Consider the following 15,897-nt stretch of genomic DNA (forward strand, 5'->3'; position numbering starts at 1 on the left):
ACTGAAGTTTTAAAGAAGAAAAGACAGCTTACCGTGCTCTTGCTTGATGAAAATTGGCCGGTGATGATGGTGGATTCGGTGAAGTGGCGGCGCTGGCGGTGGTCGACGGCAGTGGTGATTCTGGTTCTTACTCTCCTCTGCCTCCGTTTTGATTTTTCCCTAGCCCGAAGCTTCTTTCTTCCTCTTGTTCTGGTTCCTGCTCTTGTCTTCCTCTCAGAAACTCCCCGAAGTTCTCCCTTTCACTTTCGCGTCTCCCTTTTCTCTAACCCTAGCAGTCCATTTTCCTCTTAGTTTTCTGCTTTGTTCCGCCGCCCCTTGTCTTTCCTTTGCTTTGTTCTTTTTAGCCCAAACCTCTCTCGGCCTTCTCTGTTTTTCCCCACCGAAGCCCCCCTCTCGGTTCTCTCCTTTTTCTTCTCCTTGTTCTCAGCCCCTCTGTTTTCCCCTTGCGTTTTTGCTCTTTTTTCCTCCTCTGCCCGTCAGCCGCCACCCTCTTTTCCTTTTCTCTGTTTTTTGTTTTCGTTGAGCTTCCCTCTCCGTCCTTTTCCCTTCACTCAGCCGAAGCCTCTCCTCAGCCTTCAGCCGCTAAACTTCCCATTTTTTCCTTTCAATCTTTCTCTTTCTTTTTCTTTAGCCTCCGATGAAGCACCTCCTTTTTTTCCTTTTCGTTTTCCACGGTTCCTTTTCATCCGCCACCCCCTTGGTTTTTCTTTTACTCTGTTTTTTCCAGCCGTCCTCCCCTCTCGGTTCTCTCCTTTCTTTTTTCTCTTTTCGGCCACCAACCAGGTTCCCCCCCTACTCAGCCGCCAAACCCTCCTCTTTGTCTTGCCTTTTTTTTTCAAGCCCCGTTGCCCTTTTCTTCTCTTTCTTTTCCTTTTCAAAATATCTATCCTACAAGTGTCTAGACACCTCACCATCTAGGTGAGGTGAGGTGTTGTCAAATGCAAAAAGGGACACTTGTCTCTATCCATGATCCCCATTTGTCATTATTTTTTTTTTGCTTTTTCTTTTTCTCTTTTTTTTTAGTACGAGACAAAAATAAATAATAAAATAAAATGAATTAGAGCAAAATAAAATAAAATAAAATAAAAATAAAAATAAAAGCCCTAGAATTGAAACAAATAAACCTATTAAATTAATTAAACAAAATAAAATTAAAAAAACAAAAATTTGGTGTCTACACATAGTTTCAATAAAAATAATCATTTTCCCAACATTTGAGACCAATCATCATGTTTTTTTTTTATTTTTAATTTGGTTTGAAGCATAGATTTTATTGCTATAGTATTATTCTTTATTTTTTAGTACAAAAACACAAATTTTCGTCAATATAGGTGGCAAAATTTGTTAATTACATATAAGTGAAAATATACTTTTATAATTTGCAAATATTTTAGCCCTGCAATTTTTTATAATTGCAGCACTAAAGTACATCATTAATTGAAAATAACGAAAGTCAAATTCTATGGTTATAACAGACTTTTATTAAAAATAATCAAATGCTATTAATAAGACATTATTGTTAAGTCAAAATCAAAGAAAATTTAGTGATGACATAATGTTATCACTAATTTATTCAAGATTATAATGACAAGAAAAGTCATCACTAATTAAATTGCTAGTTTTTAATATTGTCAATTGCTAGTTTTTAATACTTTTGTGAAAATATTGATAATGGTTGAGAAAATTTTGTTACATTACTGCAAGTGATAAATGTACTTTTGTTCTTTTTCAAACATTTATTTTAATGTTTAATTTTGTTTAAAATTATTGTACTAGTATAGATTTGCAAGACAAAACTTAAGTTCTCAATAGTTAAAAAATTCATTACAGAGAAAACACAAAGTAGTAGTTGCAAAATGTGTATAAATTACAGATATTTTGTTAATTGCTTTGTAGTACTTTGTTATTCCTTTGCTAATACTACTTGGCATGTAGCACAAAGGATAAATCTGCCATAAATTTCTTATTCCATTGATAAAAAGACCTGTCTGCCTTATAACTATTGTAATGAAAGATATATCTTTAGAATTTATAACAAATTATTACTTAAGTTTGAGAAAATTATAAAATATTTATGCATAGTTTATCAAGATACCATTCGCAATTTCCTAATAAAAAAATAGGGGCTAAATTGTAAAAGCTAGGGTGCCATAATAGAAATAATAAAATTGGTGTATTACATATGGGGGTTAAATTGCAAAAGTTAGAGTGCCATAGTAGAATTAATGAAATTGGTGAATTACATATGGGGCTAAATTACAAAAGTTAGGGAGTAATAATAGAATTAATGAAATCGGTGTACTACATATGGGGCTAAATTGAAAAAGTTAAGGTATCATAATGGAATTAATGAAATTTATTACAACATTTGGGGCTAAATCGCAAAAGTTAGGGTGGCACAGTAGAATTAATGAAAGTGACTTAGAAATAAGTACTTTAAACAGTGACGATTAATTCTTGTCACTAAATCCGAATCGGTAGAGTGACAGTGACGATATTAGAAGTTGTCACTATATAGATCATTTTAGTGACAACTTTTTCAAGGTTGTCACTGAAGACTTAGTTGCTTTGAGCAATTATGACAACTTTCCTTGTCGTCACTAAATAACCACTTTTTGTGACGACTTTTGTCGTCACTAAAAAATGTTGTCACTAATGACCATATTTCTTGCAATGTAGTTTGTGACGAAAATAACGGGTCGTCACTAAACATTTAGTTGCTTTGATGCAATTGTGACAACTTTAGGTGTCGCGACTAAAGAAACCCCTTTTGTGACGACTTATTGTCATCACTAGAGAATGTTGTCACTAATAACCTTTTTTTTAGTGATCAGTGACGACAACAAAAAGTTGTCCGTAACTAGGCCAAGCAATAGTGATGATGTTTTTAATGTCGTCACTATTGTGTGTTCCAAACACTCCCGCGCTCTTGCTAAATCTTGGCGGGAATTTACTAGTGACGACTTTTCTAAGTTGTCACAAATGAGTTGGCTCCCATTAGAGGTTTGTGACGAGTTAGAAAGTCAAATATTACCCTTTTGTTGCAAGATCAAATCAGAAAATCTGGTTTGGTGACAGCTAGCAAAAACAAAGGGGTAGCAGTGGTTTTCAAAATAACAAAACAAAAATGCAGCGAAAATGTTTAACTCTTGTTTGAAGTGCCGAACCAAAACATTCAAGAAAACATGCTAAAGATCAGATCTTGAATTTGAACAAAATACTAAACATGCTAATCCAACACCACTTATCTAATCCACATTTTCAATATAAGACCAATCAGCAGGTTGGATGGCTGAAACTTGGTGAGCAATTGCAGAAAAAAGAAAACAGCAAAGAGGACTGCAAAAATTTTATTCTGCTGCAGATTTGATGCTCATCAAAATGCAACCAAAATGGCTTAGAGCTCTGCCATAACTTCAAACAAACTCACAAGATAAAAATCTTAGGCACAACCATAATCTTGCAATAAAAACTCAGTATTCACAGCAAAACAGCCTCGCAGATCATCGGATGAAGGAAACTAACAGCTTTCATTCAAAAATGGCAGAAATGAAACAACAATAGCCAAACTGAAAAACATATTCTACTAAAGGGAAATTGATACGGGTCAACTTATTCACATGCTAAGTGTAGAATCCTTTGAAAAGAACATACAAAGCCATGAGAAACTTTTCTTTTGAGCAACAAATATTCTCTGCAATAATTTTATTCCCAACCGTGGCTTTCTTCTAATTCATCATTTCAAATCTATTGCACAACCACAAGGGAAAAGCAGGGAGCTACAGCATACCATCAAAACCCAACCTCTTGCATAATTGCCAAAAACGTCAACTACCCAACTCTAGTAAACAAAATTTCTGGGATAAGAACACGCAAAATGCAAGCAAAATCGTCTTCAAGCAAGACTGTCGGTTAGGTATTTCGTCAAACACCACATGAGCATAAGAAATTTTAGCTAATCTCTCGCTCAATTGATGTAAAGCAGCACCCAAAATTATCAGAAATCCCAAGAAAATCCAACCAAATCAACACATAAAACACGTATAATCATAAAATTATGGGCCATCAACAGGGGAAACGCAACAACCAAGTCATGGCAGACCCATTTGAAAAACTTTCCAAAACTTGTGATCAAGGAAAAAAAATGAAATACAAATGAAAGGGATAACTTACGGTGGACTGCTAGCGGCGGTGCTCTTCTGGCAGCAGGACTGGAGGCAGTCGGGGATGGCGGTGTCCTTGAGATCGACTTAGATAGGCAGAGTAAGCCTTAGCGTTTGATTATAGGGGGTTTTCCGGCGGCTTGGGGGGGGCTTAAGCCCCCACCAGCCCCCCCTTAAATCCGTGGCTGATTGCACAACCACAAGGGAAAAGCAGGGAGCTACAGCATGCCATCTTAGCAAAAACAAAACCCAACCTCTAGCATAATTACCAAAAACTTCAACTACCCAACTCTGGTAAACAAAATTTCTGGGATAAGAACAACGCAAAACGCAAGCAAAAATCATCTTCAAAGCAGGACTTTCGGTTAGGCATTTCGTCGAACAGCAAATAGGCACCAAAATTTCACCGACTTTTTTTGCTCAATTAAGGTCATTTTCAGCCCCAAAAGTTTGCCAGAAACACAGCAAACAGTCCAATTAACACATATAGCATGCGTATTAAAAAATCATGAACAAACAACCGAAAATTGCAACCAAACACAGTCACGGCAGCCTGTTTCAAAGGCTTGAACAAAACTGAAGTTTTAAAGAAGAAAAGACAGCTTACCGTGCTCTTGCTTGATGAAAATTGGCCGGTGATGATGGTGGATTCGGTGAAGTGGCGGCGCTGGCGGTGGTCGACGGCAGTGGTGATTCTGGTTCTTACTCTCCTCTGCCTCCGTTTTGATTTTTCCCTAGCCCGAAGCTTCTTTCTTCCTCTTGTTCTGGTTCCTGCTCTTGTCTTCCTCTCAGAAACTCCCCGAAGTTCTCCCTTTCACTTTCGCGTCTCCCTTTTCTCTAACCCTAGCAGTCCATTTTCCTCTTAGTTTTCTGCTTTGTTCCGCCGCCCCTTGTCTTTCCTTTGCTTTGTTCTTTTTAGCCCAAACCTCTCTCGGCCTTCTCTGTTTTTCCCCACCGAAGCCCCCCTCTCGGTTCTCTCCTTTTTCTTCTCCTTGTTCTCAGCCCCTCTGTTTTCCCCTTGCGTTTTTGCTCTTTTTTCCTCCTCTGCCCGTCAGCCGCCACCCTCTTTTCCTTTTCTCTGTTTTTTGTTTTCGTTGAGCTTCCCTCTCCGTCCTTTTCCCTTCACTCAGCCGAAGCCTCTCCTCAGCCTTCAGCCGCTAAACTTCCCATTTTTTCCTTTCAATCTTTCTCTTTCTTTTTCTTTAGCCTCCGATGAAGCACCTCCTTTTTTTCCTTTTCGTTTTCCACGGTTCCTTTTCATCCGCCACCCCCTTGGTTTTTCTTTTACTCTGTTTTTTCCAGCCGTCCTCCCCTCTCGGTTCTCTCCTTTCTTTTTTCTCTTTTCGGCCACCAACCAGGTTCCCCCCCTACTCAGCCGCCAAACCCTCCTCTTTGTCTTGCCTTTTTTTTTCAAGCCCCGTTGCCCTTTTCTTCTCTTTCTTTTCCTTTTCAAAATATCTATCCTACAAGTGTCTAGACACCTCACCATCTAGGTGAGGTGAGGTGTTGTCAAATGCAAAAAGGGACACTTGTCTCTATCCATGATCCCCATTTGTCATTATTTTTTTTTTGCTTTTTCTTTTTCTCTTTTTTTTTAGTACGAGACAAAAATAAATAATAAAATAAAATGAATTAGAGCAAAATAAAATAAAATAAAATAAAAATAAAAATAAAAGCCCTAGAATTGAAACAAATAAACCTATTAAATTAATTAAACAAAATAAAATTAAAAAAACAAAAATTTGGTGTCTACACATAGTTTCAATAAAAATAATCATTTTCCCAACATTTGAGACCAATCATCATGTTTTTTTTTTATTTTTAATTTGGTTTGAAGCATAGATTTTATTGCTATAGTATTATTCTTTATTTTTTAGTACAAAAACACAAATTTTCGTCAATATAGGTGGCAAAATTTGTTAATTACATATAAGTGAAAATATACTTTTATAATTTGCAAATATTTTAGCCCTGCAATTTTTTATAATTGCAGCACTAAAGTACATCATTAATTGAAAATAACGAAAGTCAAATTCTATGGTTATAACAGACTTTTATTAAAAATAATCAAATGCTATTAATAAGACATTATTGTTAAGTCAAAATCAAAGAAAATTTAGTGATGACATAATGTTATCACTAATTTATTCAAGATTATAATGACAAGAAAAGTCATCACTAATTAAATTGCTAGTTTTTAATATTGTCAATTGCTAGTTTTTAATACTTTTGTGAAAATATTGATAATGGTTGAGAAAATTTTGTTACATTACTGCAAGTGATAAATGTACTTTTGTTCTTTTTCAAACATTTATTTTAATGTTTAATTTTGTTTAAAATTATTGTACTAGTATAGATTTGCAAGACAAAACTTAAGTTCTCAATAGTTAAAAAATTCATTACAGAGAAAACACAAAGTAGTAGTTGCAAAATGTGTATAAATTACAGATATTTTGTTAATTGCTTTGTAGTACTTTGTTATTCCTTTGCTAATACTACTTGGCATGTAGCACAAAGGATAAATCTGCCATAAATTTCTTATTCCATTGATAAAAAGACCTGTCTGCCTTATAACTATTGTAATGAAAGATATATCTTTAGAATTTATAACAAATTATTACTTAAGTTTGAGAAAATTATAAAATATTTATGCATAGTTTATCAAGATACCATTCGCAATTTCCTAATAAAAAAATAGGGGCTAAATTGTAAAAGCTAGGGTGCCATAATAGAAATAATAAAATTGGTGTATTACATATGGGGGTTAAATTGCAAAAGTTAGAGTGCCATAGTAGAATTAATGAAATTGGTGAATTACATATGGGGCTAAATTACAAAAGTTAGGGAGTAATAATAGAATTAATGAAATCGGTGTACTACATATGGGGCTAAATTGAAAAAGTTAAGGTATCATAATGGAATTAATGAAATTTATTACAACATTTGGGGCTAAATCGCAAAAGTTAGGGTGGCACAGTAGAATTAATGAAAGTGACTTAGAAATAAGTACTTTAAACAGTGACGATTAATTCTTGTCACTAAATCCGAATCGGTAGAGTGACAGTGACGATATTAGAAGTTGTCACTATATAGATCATTTTAGTGACAACTTTTTCAAGGTTGTCACTGAAGACTTAGTTGCTTTGAGCAATTATGACAACTTTCCTTGTCGTCACTAAATAACCACTTTTTGTGACGACTTTTGTCGTCACTAAAAAATGTTGTCACTAATGACCATATTTCTTGCAATGTAGTTTGTGACGAAAATAACGGGTCGTCACTAAACATTTAGTTGCTTTGATGCAATTGTGACAACTTTAGGTGTCGCGACTAAAGAAACCCCTTTTGTGACGACTTATTGTCATCACTAGAGAATGTTGTCACTAATAACCTTTTTTTTAGTGATCAGTGACGACAACAAAAAGTTGTCCGTAACTAGGCCAAGCAATAGTGATGATGTTTTTAATGTCGTCACTATTGTGTGTTCCAAACACTCCCGCGCTCTTGCTAAATCTTGGCGGGAATTTACTAGTGACGACTTTTCTAAGTTGTCACAAATGAGTTGGCTCCCATTAGAGGTTTGTGACGAGTTAGAAAGTCAAATATTACCCTTTTGTTGCAAGATCAAATCAGAAAATCTGGTTTGGTGACAGCTAGCAAAAACAAAGGGGTAGCAGTGGTTTTCAAAATAACAAAACAAAAATGCAGCGAAAATGTTTAACTCTTGTTTGAAGTGCCGAACCAAAACATTCAAGAAAACATGCTAAAGATCAGATCTTGAATTTGAACAAAATACTAAACATGCTAATCCAACACCACTTATCTAATCCACATTTTCAATATAAGACCAATCAGCAGGTTGGATGGCTGAAACTTGGTGAGCAATTGCAGAAAAAAGAAAACAGCAAAGAGGACTGCAAAAATTTTATTCTGCTGCAGATTTGATGCTCATCAAAATGCAACCAAAATGGCTTAGAGCTCTGCCATAACTTCAAACAAACTCACAAGATAAAAATCTTAGGCACAACCATAATCTTGCAATAAAAACTCAGTATTCACAGCAAAACAGCCTCGCAGATCATCGGATGAAGGAAACTAACAGCTTTCATTCAAAAATGGCAGAAATGAAACAACAATAGCCAAACTGAAAAACATATTCTACTAAAGGGAAATTGATACGGGTCAACTTATTCACATGCTAAGTGTAGAATCCTTTGAAAAGAACATACAAAGCCATGAGAAACTTTTCTTTTGAGCAACAAATATTCTCTGCAATAATTTTATTCCCAACCGTGGCTTTCTTCTAATTCATCATTTCAAATCTATTGCACAACCACAAGGGAAAAGCAGGGAGCTACAGCATACCATCAAAACCCAACCTCTTGCATAATTGCCAAAAACGTCAACTACCCAACTCTAGTAAACAAAATTTCTGGGATAAGAACACGCAAAATGCAAGCAAAATCGTCTTCAAGCAAGACTGTCGGTTAGGTATTTCGTCAAACACCACATGAGCATAAGAAATTTTAGCTAATCTCTCGCTCAATTGATGTAAAGCAGCACCCAAAATTATCAGAAATCCCAAGAAAATCCAACCAAATCAACACATAAAACACGTATAATCATAAAATTATGGGCCATCAACAGGGGAAACGCAACAACCAAGTCATGGCAGACCCATTTGAAAAACTTTCCAAAACTTGTGATCAAGGAAAAAAAATGAAATACAAATGAAAGGGATAACTTACGGTGGACTGCTAGCGGCGGTGCTCTTCTGGCAGCAGGACTGGAGGCAGTCGGGGATGGCGGTGTCCTTGAGATCGACTTAGATAGGCAGAGTAAGCCTTAGCGTTTGATTATAGGGGGTTTTCCGGCGGCTTGGGGGGGGCTTAAGCCCCCACCAGCCCCCCCTTAAATCCGTGGCTGATTGCACAACCACAAGGGAAAAGCAGGGAGCTACAGCATGCCATCTTAGCAAAAACAAAACCCAACCTCTAGCATAATTACCAAAAACTTCAACTACCCAACTCTGGTAAACAAAATTTCTGGGATAAGAACAACGCAAAACGCAAGCAAAAATCATCTTCAAAGCAGGACTTTCGGTTAGGCATTTCGTCGAACAGCAAATAGGCACCAAAATTTCACCGACTTTTTTTGCTCAATTAAGGTCATTTTCAGCCCCAAAAGTTTGCCAGAAACACAGCAAACAGTCCAATTAACACATATAGCATGCGTATTAAAAAATCATGAACAAACAACCGAAAATTGCAACCAAACACAGTCACGGCAGCCTGTTTCAAAGGCTTGAACAAAACTGAAGTTTTAAAGAAGAAAAGACAGCTTACCGTGCTCTTGCTTGATGAAAATTGGCCGGTGATGATGGTGGATTCGGTGAAGTGGCGGCGCTGGCGGTGGTCGACGGCAGTGGTGATTCTGGTTCTTACTCTCCTCTGCCTCCGTTTTGATTTTTCCCTAGCCCGAAGCTTCTTTCTTCCTCTTGTTCTGGTTCCTGCTCTTGTCTTCCTCTCAGAAACTCCCCGAAGTTCTCCCTTTCACTTTCGCGTCTCCCTTTTCTCTAACCCTAGCAGTCCATTTTCCTCTTAGTTTTCTGCTTTGTTCCGCCGCCCCTTGTCTTTCCTTTGCTTTGTTCTTTTTAGCCCAAACCTCTCTCGGCCTTCTCTGTTTTTCCCCACCGAAGCCCCCCTCTCGGTTCTCTCCTTTTTCTTCTCCTTGTTCTCAGCCCCTCTGTTTTCCCCTTGCGTTTTTGCTCTTTTTTCCTCCTCTGCCCGTCAGCCGCCACCCTCTTTTCCTTTTCTCTGTTTTTTGTTTTCGTTGAGCTTCCCTCTCCGTCCTTTTCCCTTCACTCAGCCGAAGCCTCTCCTCAGCCTTCAGCCGCTAAACTTCCCATTTTTTCCTTTCAATCTTTCTCTTTCTTTTTCTTTAGCCTCCGATGAAGCACCTCCTTTTTTTCCTTTTCGTTTTCCACGGTTCCTTTTCATCCGCCACCCCCTTGGTTTTTCTTTTACTCTGTTTTTTCCAGCCGTCCTCCCCTCTCGGTTCTCTCCTTTCTTTTTTCTCTTTTCGGCCACCAACCAGGTTCCCCCCCTACTCAGCCGCCAAACCCTCCTCTTTGTCTTGCCTTTTTTTTTCAAGCCCCGTTGCCCTTTTCTTCTCTTTCTTTTCCTTTTCAAAATATCTATCCTACAAGTGTCTAGACACCTCACCATCTAGGTGAGGTGAGGTGTTGTCAAATGCAAAAAGGGACACTTGTCTCTATCCATGATCCCCATTTGTCATTATTTTTTTTTTGCTTTTTCTTTTTCTCTTTTTTTTTAGTACGAGACAAAAATAAATAATAAAATAAAATGAATTAGAGCAAAATAAAATAAAATAAAATAAAAATAAAAATAAAAGCCCTAGAATTGAAACAAATAAACCTATTAAATTAATTAAACAAAATAAAATTAAAAAAACAAAAATTTGGTGTCTACACATAGTTTCAATAAAAATAATCATTTTCCCAACATTTGAGACCAATCATCATGTTTTTTTTTTATTTTTAATTTGGTTTGAAGCATAGATTTTATTGCTATAGTATTATTCTTTATTTTTTAGTACAAAAACACAAATTTTCGTCAATATAGGTGGCAAAATTTGTTAATTACATATAAGTGAAAATATACTTTTATAATTTGCAAATATTTTAGCCCTGCAATTTTTTATAATTGCAGCACTAAAGTACATCATTAATTGAAAATAACGAAAGTCAAATTCTATGGTTATAACAGACTTTCATTAAAAATAATCAAATGCTATTAATAAGACATTATTGTTAAGTCAAAATCAAAGAAAATTTAGTGATGACATAATGTTATCACTAATTTATTCAAGATTATAATGACAAGAAAAGTCATCACTAATTAAATTGCTAGTTTTTAATATTGTCAATTGCTAGTTTTTAATACTTTTGTGAAAATATTGATAATGGTTGAGAAAATTTTGTTACATTACTGCAAGTGATAAATGTACTTTTGTTCTTTTTCAAACATTTATTTTAATGTTTAATTTTGTTTAAAATTATTGTACTAGTATAGATTTGCAAGACAAAACTTAAGTTCTCAATAGTTAAAAAATTCATTACAGAGAAAACACAAAGTAGTAGTTGCAAAATGTGTATAAATTACAGATATTTTGTTAATTGCTTTGTAGTACTTTGTTATTCCTTTGCTAATACTACTTGGCATGTAGCACAAAGGATAAATCTGCCATAAATTTCTTATTCCATTGATAAAAAGACCTGTCTGCCTTATAACTATTGTAATGAAAGATATATCTTTAGAATTTATAACAAATTATTACTTAAGTTTGAGAAAATTATAAAATATTTATGCATAGTTTATCAAGATACCATTCGCAATTTCCTAATAAAAAAATAGGGGCTAAATTGTAAAAGCTAGGGTGCCATAATAGAAATAATAAAATTGGTGTATTACATATGGGGGTTAAATTGCAAAAGTTAGAGTGCCATAGTAGAATTAATGAAATTGGTGAATTACATATGGGGCTAAATTACAAAAGTTAGGGAGTAATAATAGAATTAATGAAATCGGTGTACTACATATGGGGCTAAATTGAAAAAGTTAAGGTATCATAATGGAATTAATGAAATTTATTACAACATTTGGGGCTAAATCGCAAAAGTTAGGGTGGCACAGTAGAATTAATGAAAGTGACTTAGAAATAAGTACTTTAAACAGTGACGATTAATTCTTGTCACTAAATCCGAATCGGTAGAGTGACAGTGACGATATTAGAAGTTGTCACTATATAGATCATTTTAGTGACAACTTTTTCAAGGTTGTCACTGAAGACTTAGTTGCTTTGAGCAATTATGACAACTTTCCTTGTCGTCACTAAATAACCACTTTTTGTGACGACTTTTGTCGTCACTAAAAAATGTTGTCACTAATGACCATATTTCTTGCAATGTAGTTTGTGACGAAAATAACGGGTCGTCACTAAACATTTAGTTGCTTTGATGCAATTGTGACAACTTTAGGTGTCGCGACTAAAGAAACCCCTTTTGTGACGACTTATTGTCATCACTAGAGAATGTTGTCACTAATAACCTTTTTTTTAGTGATCAGTGACGACAACAAAAAGTTGTCCGTAACTAGGCCAAGCAATAGTGATGATGTTTTTAATGTCGTCACTATTGTGTGTTCCAAACACTCCCGCGCTCTTGCTAAATCTTGGCGGGAATTTACTAGTGACGACTTTTCTAAGTTGTCACAAATGAGTTGGCTCCCATTAGAGGTTTGTGACGAGTTAGAAAGTCGTCAATAAAGGATCCACTTTTGTGACAACTTTTTTTCGTCACAGAGAAAAGTTGTCACTGATGACCAATTTTCTTGTAGTGATTTTGTGAAATTTTATTGGAATCTAGATAGGGCAAAAGTATGGAATGGAGATTGGGAAGAACCAAAGAATCTTTCTCTCTCTTCGTCTTTTGTGACTTTGTCTCTGCTTGTTTCATTCATTTGTTCCCGAATCCTTTTTTATTGTACCTTTTAATTTGTTTTTGAGACAAAAATTGTTGCAAAATTATAATTAAAGGATCTAATTCTTTGATAAATTACAAAAATGCTCAAAATATTTCCATTTAGCCCTACATTTACAAAATTCTCAAAAATTCGTAGGATCACAATGGGATATCGTAGGATCGTACGATCCTATATATGATCCTACGATCCCACGAACGATGCTAACGATCCTATACAAATTAAGGCAATTTTCGATTCTATATACGATCCGAATCGATTTTGCTGATCCGAACCTTGATAACCATGGTTACAATAGGGCTCCAGCATCCAAGCTCCATTAAGCAGCCAACTTTACTTTACAGAACCAATCTGCTCATTGATCGGCCTCTAGTCGTTTAGAGCACAATTTTAGACTATTAAACTCTGTCGTACATTAAGTTTTCAAAAAAAGAAGATCATTTAAAACGATTTTTACATTTTATCAAATGAATTTTTTCGTCAATCACTTTTAAAATCTTAATTTTGTGTTCCTTACAAATTCAAGTTAGTAAATTTTGGTACAAACCTAAATTTTTGACCACTTTTAACTTAAAATCACTCGATGATTGACATGCAATAATTTTTTATATGCACAAAAATGTCAAATTTTATTTTTTTTAATGGCAAAACAAATACAAATTGAGTCAAATCCCACTTTTTTAGAAAAAAAATGAATATGATTGAATAAAATCCTATATTTTTAAGGACAAAAATATCGATCGAGTCGATTATTTAATTGCAGATGGGTCTCACTTTTTTGCCCCAAAAAATTAATCATGTGTGGATCATATTCAGGATAAGAAATTATCAAAAAATTTAAGTTGAGAATTTTAAAAGTGAATAACAAAAAAATTATTAAACGAAATGTGAAAAATGTTTTAAACAATTTTCCCTTTTAAAAACTACATTACCTTTCCATCTAAGGAAACAAAAATGCCCAAATCTCATCTACCAGCATTACCATTACATATGTTCAAATTCCACAACTATAATACCATATATGTATGTATATACGCGTGACGCGCGTATGTATGTATGTCGGTATGCTTATGAAGCGAAGGAAAAAGTAGAAAGGAGAAAATGACTTGGTGATACCAGTCTCGAGGGAATTGAATAGGAATAGGTACGTTAAAATGAGGAGGTGGTTATGGTGATTGCAGTGGCAGTTGTAATAGATCTGAAATGGAGTAAATAAGGTTTGAGACGAAAAGGTGCTTTCTTCTTCTTCTTCTTTTTTTTTTCCTCATTTTATTTTGCCTTTCCACACCGTTGGTTTGGTTATCTTGTATTTCTTTCTTCTTAGTATTGGTGCATCTTCCTTTACTTTATCTTTAATGTTTCTTCTCCACTTCTTTGTCTTTTATCTCGTTCGATTCTGATACGTACTTTCTTGTTCTTCTGGGGGAAACACCTATTTGCTAATTTGCCACCCAACTTTTCTAAATTTAGTAATTAATTATCTTCGGCTTTTTTGCTAGCAATTCTTGTGCCTAAAAACGCTATCCCATTTGTTTTGGTTTTTATTTTCCAAGTCTTTTTAAAGTGGGCCATTATTGTCATTTGATTATATCCAACGGTTGGATCTGGACAGCCGCATTTACAAGCGTAGTTGTAATTTGGTCCAAACACAGAGCTAAATTTGTAAATTACTGAAGCCACAGGGAAGCCAAGCTAATTACTGAAGTCTATTAATCCATAACTAGAACAATTGGTATGCTGGGATTGAAAATTGATCGTCAAAATTTTTTTCTATTTACCGTCAACATGGAGTATGTGAGACGAAAAGGTGGCGAAAAAACTTTTAAAGCATACTGAATGAATATTTTTTCAAATAATGTGTTCTTGCGTAGCTATCCGTCTATGTAATGGGCTGTCTCGGAGTTACACTAATCCAAAGTTCAGCAAACTTGATCTCCTATGAGCTGACTTTTGAAGTAAATTAAACTTCCTTTAATCCAGGCAAAGGGCGAAGACCCCTACGAGCAGCTTTTCCAATTGCTGTCCCACTAATCGGGGTTGCTTTTGTGCTATTTATCATAGCTTTAGTCTTCCTGAAAAGAAGATCAGGGAAGCGATATGCTGCTATGGCACAGCAGGAGGCAACTGGTAAAGTTTATTGATTGCAATTACAGGAAACCTCAGAGATTTTTGTACTAATAAATTGAGTGAAGTCGCTTATCCCTGGTGTAGATGGAGTTGCTGAAATCTTTACAGCCGAATCCTTACAGTATAGCTTAACTGAAATTCAAATTGCCACAAATAACTTCTCTGTGGATAACAAAATTGGCGAAGGTGGATTTGGTCGTGTATACAAGGTCTCTGCATGAAATATTTTGCTTTTGTGAATTTGAATATCTACACATTTAATATTTCAATTAAATTCTAGTATGCATGTTTACTCAGGGTGTACTTGGTAATGGACAAGAAGTAGCTGTTAAAAGGCTGTCAAGGAGCTCAGTGCAAGGTGCAGAAGAATTTAAAAATGAAATTGTAGTAGTTGCAAAGCTTCAACACAGAAATCTAGTTCGACTATTGGGATTTTGCCTGGAAGGAGATGAAAAGATACTCATCTATGAATTTGTTCCTAACAAAAGCCTTGACTACTTTCTCTTTGGTGGGTTCAATCTAGACATACTTATAGTAATTTTTTGTTGTTCCATGTGATCTTGTTCTATTTTACTTGACTTGCCATTTTATGGAAATGACAGACAAATTGCCTCTAGACAAATGTTTAATTGGTGTGAATTCTAGTTTAGACCCTTAAATCACAGACGCACTCAAACTTTAGTTCTTAAACTTTAATTTTGGATACTTCACCTCCTAATGCATCACATTTGTCACACATCATCACAATCACTCAGTCAATTGTCAAAACTGATGGGATAATGGCAAGTAATGATCAAAGTGGGATGGAATATTCCATTTGTTTTAATGATTTCATTAATAATTATACTGAAGTGGGACAATTTAAAACCTTTAGGGTGAAGTGTCCACAATAAAAATTTAAGAACTAAACTGAGAGTGCATTTATATGTTAAAAGCTAAAAATGTAATTTACCTATTTGTTTAAAAGGCCTACAATGGTTTCCGTGGTCAATATGCTCAATAGTAGCTCTGTTACCATACCAACTCCACATCGTCCAGCAGTTTTC

At 35.2% G+C, this 15,897-nt stretch overlaps 2 long non-coding RNA genes across 19 annotated transcripts in view; one reads left to right on the forward strand and one right to left on the reverse strand.

The window, feature by feature from the left end:
* LOC113688306 (uncharacterized) overlaps nt 1-10,483 on the reverse strand; it is a 46,208-nt gene extending 35,725 nt beyond the window's left edge. For 17 of the 18 annotated variants that reach the window (XR_011814261.1, XR_011814244.1, XR_011814257.1 and 14 more), the window contains exons 1-3: nt 9,509-10,482; nt 4,771-8,987; nt 33-4,249 (exon numbers count right to left, since the gene is read on the reverse strand). This is a non-coding gene — a long non-coding RNA (uncharacterized lncRNA). Of the gene's footprint in view, nt 1-32; nt 4,250-4,770; nt 8,988-9,508 lie in introns of all 18 variants that reach the window. The other variant, XR_011814260.1, reaches the window with a different exon arrangement.
* Nucleotides 10,484-14,962: 4,479 nt separating this feature from the next.
* On the forward strand, nt 14,963-15,447 carry LOC140006569 (uncharacterized). Its single transcript, XR_011814262.1, has 2 exons — nt 14,963-15,060; nt 15,149-15,447. It is a non-coding gene; the product is annotated as an uncharacterized lncRNA (long non-coding RNA).
* The last annotated feature ends 450 nt before the right edge of the window (nt 15,448-15,897 follow it).

Source organism: Coffea arabica, chromosome 5e (genome assembly GCF_036785885.1).
Source record: "Coffea arabica cultivar ET-39 chromosome 5e, Coffea Arabica ET-39 HiFi, whole genome shotgun sequence".
NCBI classification, from domain to species: Eukaryota; Viridiplantae; Streptophyta; class Magnoliopsida; order Gentianales; family Rubiaceae; genus Coffea; species Coffea arabica.